Raw genomic sequence first — 5,050 nt, forward strand, 5'->3', positions numbered from 1 at the left:
GCCGCCGTTGGACTCGCCTCGATGCGCCGCCTCTTCCCCGCTACCTCGCCGTCGCCGCCGATGCCCGCAGCCGTCGCCCCGCTCCTCGCCGCCGCCCGCCGCCGCGGGAAGCCGCCGGAGATCTGCCGCCGGTTTTCGACGAAGGACCACCCGACCGGTATAAACCGACCCCGGTCCGATCCGGTTTTCTTTCACTTCGTTTTTTTATAAAAAAAACCTAGACGGGATCTGTTTTTTTAGGTTTTATTAAACAGCGAACGTCCACTGTTTAGAGCTTATAAGAGAGCGTTCGTTATTTAATTCTTTTCTTTTTCTGTTATTTTAGCCAGGGACCCAGCCGTGAATATTTTATTCACAGATTAGTCCCTAATCTTAAAACGACCGCATCTTTTTACTCGTTTATCCAAATCCAACGAAACCAATCCCCACTTCTTCGTTATGATCCCCTCTATCCAGTAATCCAACTCAAACATGTTTTTGAAAGTTTAAAATTTGAATTGGATCAGATTTGAATTTGAACTTCGTTTGATCATAACTTGAGTTTTATAACTCCGTTTGAGTTGATTCTTTTTGCAAATCGAAGCTCTTGAACTAAACTTTCTGATAAGGCCAAATACACATAGTTTTGGTACTGTTAGAAATTGTTTTATGCTTCAAGAGTTATTTGCTTGGTTTTGATGTTTTCTGAATCGTCTTCTTCGTTCTTTCCGATCTTTTGAGTGATTGCTTATGTGTGGTTACTATTGTTTGCTTATGATAGATTGACTGGAGTGTGACGAGTAGAACTATAAGGAGTTGAGTGCGAATCATCTTCATCAACATAGCAGGCAAGTAACACTTGATCATACCTTTCTACCACCCAGTTTTTATGCATTAGATCTATCCTCAAACATTGCATGATTAGGATCTAATTAAATTGTGGGATGGGAAGTAGATGAGGTAGTACCTATTACCTGCTTTATTATCAAACCTTTGAGAGTTACTTCTACGTTTGCTTACTATGCCATGCTATGCTAGTAGACGTGGATTGGGTGAGTGAATATCCATGAAAGATGTGAGATTGTTAATTACTGGTTTATTTAAGGTGGCAACTTAAACACACATCTCGGTGGATTGAGGCACCTGTTTTCTAGCAGGACTTGCCTGTATTTCTTCGGACCGCCACCCAGGCTCAAAGGGATCATGAGATTATTCAAACTAGAAACTTACGTGTGCAGCCACATGCTATTATGGGCTCTAGCATAGTTGACTAAGTTGTGCGAACTCTTACGGGGTGGACTAGCAGATGTAGGGGATGTAGGTTGGTACGGTCTACCCCTCATGTAAGGTGCTAGTGCTTCTGAAAGACTATGTCTCGGTCATCCGTTTCTCAAACACCATGTAGTGCAAGGAACCAAGCGGAGGCGATCGAGTCATGTGGGGAAAAGTGCTCAAACCTCTGCAGAGTGTATAAACTAATCATGATTAGCCGTGTCCCCGGTTATGGACATCTTGAGTATCTAGTACTTGATTATCATGTGAATCTCATCATGTTACTTTAACTAATATTGTTGGGTTTTTAATGAGTACTTTTAATTGGGATTGAGAATGCTGTCAACCATTCTCAATGTTTAACAACCACCATGATAGTTAAATAAATTTATTCCTTTGCAGTAGGAAAAAATTGGCTTTACGCAAAACTGTAACCATAGAGCTTTTCCACCAGCCAAATATGCATGTAGAGATAGCCATTATTCATCATTTGCTCTATGGTGTGAATTTGCCAGTACATTCAATGTACCGACCCTCTGTGGCTGCAACGTCTCATGTTGCAGGATCTTACGACGAGTAAGTGATACGTTAGGGTTATGATTTCCTATACTCAACTTTGCCGTTGGTGTTGATGGGAATCCACAACCTTGTTGCTTCCGCTATTTGGATTGGGGTAATAGTATTTACCTTACTTTATACATGTGATTTACCTCTGTTATAAATCCTCGAGTACTGTGTGTGTCAGCATATCGATCCAGGGATGACACGTAAGCACAGAGACTTGACCCATTCGGGTCGGGTCGCTACAAGATGGTATCAGAGCACATGTTGACTGTAGGACGTGACCCTAGAAACTGGCAAGCCCATAGGAAAGATTTTTCTCTACAACTTTCTTTTCAAAAGAATCTTTTTGCCTCTCTTCTCTTCTGAGCTTATTCAAATATTCCCTTTTAGTGAGACCATACCCCTTTCCCCTTTTGACCACTCAAAGATTCGACAGATAAGACCACTCCAAGAATTACAAGATATCAGGCAACTAAAACCATTCGGAATGAAGAGGCTTTCACCATACATTATGATAACGGAGACTACAACGATTGAAGACCCCGAAGACTAGGAGAATTTGAAGGCTTTGAAGAATTTCCAGATTTGTATGACCTAGAAAGGCACCCCTTATGGAACTTGGGGACTATGGAAGCTGTCGATACCGGAGATCAAGGTGTGTTGGAGAAAGACCGGAACATGGAGTGTTAGAACTCAAAGTTTTGTCAAGAAAACCCTAAGGCAGGAGATATCAACTATGGAATGATAGCTCATGGAAATTACAAGAGCAGGAACATGGACATTCATGATGTTATCGTTCGCCTATGCTATTGTCATCGTGCAGAATTAAGCATGCATATGCATGGAAGGATTGGATGGTAGAAGGCTGATAGATCATCTGTCAACAAAGGATGCAGCTTTAACATTAACTGGTGTATCACCAGGATCTGGAGTATTATATCAAGAAGTTTAAGATGGATATGGAGGAAGCTATAATTGACAAGGAAGTATATCATGAAGAACTCAGGACCTAGAAGGTGAAAGTAGCCAAGCTGGAGGAGTAAGACCTCGAGATACCTGAGATCCGTCAGGAACTGAAGGACGGTAGGGCATGATTCATGCCAAGGAGGTTGAAACTCAGAAGTTTGGAACGCAATTCCAGAATATTAAAGGATGTCATGAGAGACTTTTCGACAACAGAGATGATTTTGACAAAAGAACTTGAGAAGGACAAGCATGATCAGAAGAAGCCATCGGAGACATGACCAAGACTTGAAGAGTTTGATGATGTTGAGAGCTATAGACCATTAGAAGACCAAACCACTGTTTTATACCTACGTTAGATGCGACATTTGTGAGCTGTCATTTGTTTGATGTTTTTCCGACAACCACAACAAAATCTGTATTTTCAAAACTATTGTTTGTATTGTGTGCATCCCTCTCGATCTCTCTATCCCACCCCAAACCCATGGACCCAATAGAGGATGAATGGAGATGAGCTTGTATTTTCGGGACCGATGAGTCAATTGGAGATGGACCAATGGATTCAGAACATGGAGGATCATATTGAGAACAACCCTATAGTCGGAAAGGATATGGCCCAGCATGCTTTTCAATGCTTTGAAAGAGGTGTTTCTACTTGGTGGAGGATGTACCAAAACATCAATGGATGGCAAGGAGTAACCACTTGGAAGGAATTTAAAGTTGACTTTGCTAAAGTCTTAGTTTGTGTCCCAGAAATTGAAGCCTTATGGAAAGGATATGAAGAAACCTCGTGCATACAAGCTTTATGGAGAAATAGGACACAACCATAAAGAAAACAAGGACGAATACCCTCATAAGCGAAGGATTACCAAAGGAAGTTAGCCGAGGATCTCAGGGAACTTCGGTTGGAGATGGTTCCCAAAGGTTTTGTTGTAGCAATGGAAGTTCAGTCTACATTGTTGGGAAAGATCCGTGAAACTCAAAAGTATGACAAGGAGATTGTTGAGTTAAAAGAGAGGATGAGCAATGGAAAGACCAAAGGTTTTTGTAAGGATGAGCACGAAATCTTATGGTTCGAGGACCGTGTATGTGTTCCCAATAATGCGAAGATCAGGAAGTAAATACTTAAGGAGGCTCATGACTCACCATACTCGATTCGCCCTGGAAACACCAAGATGTATTTTGGATTTGAAGGAGTGTTTCTGTTGGACTGGTATGAAGAAGTATATTTCGGAGTATGTAGTCGTAGGTGATGTATGCCAGAGAGAGTAAGAGCAGAGCATCAGAAGCCAGCAGGATTACTACAGCCTATGTCGCTACCCGAATGGAAGCAGGATAAGCTTAACATGGATTTCATTACCGGATTTCCCAGAACCCGAACGGGATATGATTATATGTGGGTAGTAGTTGATTCGCTTGACCAAAGTGGCTCACTTTATCCCAGTGAAAACCACCTATACAAGTGCGAAGTTGGCCAAGATATATTTGACCAGGATCATATGTCTGCATGGAGTTCTGAGGACCATCGATAGAGGAACACGGTTTACCTCAAAGTTTTGGAATCAGCTGGACCACACTTTGGGTACTAGGCTAGAGTTCAGTACAGCCTTTCATCCGCAGACAGATGGATAAATCGAGAGAGTCAATCAGATTCTGGAGGACATGTTGAGAGCGTGTGCGCTAGATTACGGATCTAGTAGGGATGATAATCTACCTTATGTGGAGTTCTCATACAATAACAGTTACCAAGCCAGTTTGAAGATGGCCCCTTTTGAAGCTTTATATGGGATAAGGAGCCAGACACCATTGATGTGGGATGAAGTTGGAGAACGTCAGTTGTTTGGACCAAATGTGATCAAGGATTCAGAAGAGAATGTTAAGTTGCTTCGAGATAGACTGAAGGTAGCTCAGTCCTGGTAGAAGAGTTATGCAGACTCAAAAATGCAAGGAGGAAGTCTATGAGATGGGAGATGGAGCATGTCTGACCATACCGAGTTTTGGAGCGTATGGGAGAAGTGTCCAACAAGTTGGAGTCACCCGAAGGACTGTCAGGAGTTCATGATGTGTTTCACGTTACTCAATTGAAGAAGTGCCATGCAGAAATGACCAATATTCCCCTGTAAGGACGCTTGGCCCTGGAAAGGATAATGATGTTCCACGAAGTGGAGTATGGACTTAATAAGTATAAGTTTTATCTCGGTATGTGGGACATCCCACGAGGATGAAGAGATGGATTACTATTGGATATAAAGGAGGTATGATATGGAGCAAT

The sequence above is a fragment of the Triticum dicoccoides genome, chromosome 5B (genome assembly GCF_002162155.2).
Source record: "Triticum dicoccoides isolate Atlit2015 ecotype Zavitan chromosome 5B, WEW_v2.0, whole genome shotgun sequence".
NCBI lineage: Eukaryota > Viridiplantae > Streptophyta > Magnoliopsida > Poales > Poaceae > Triticum > Triticum dicoccoides.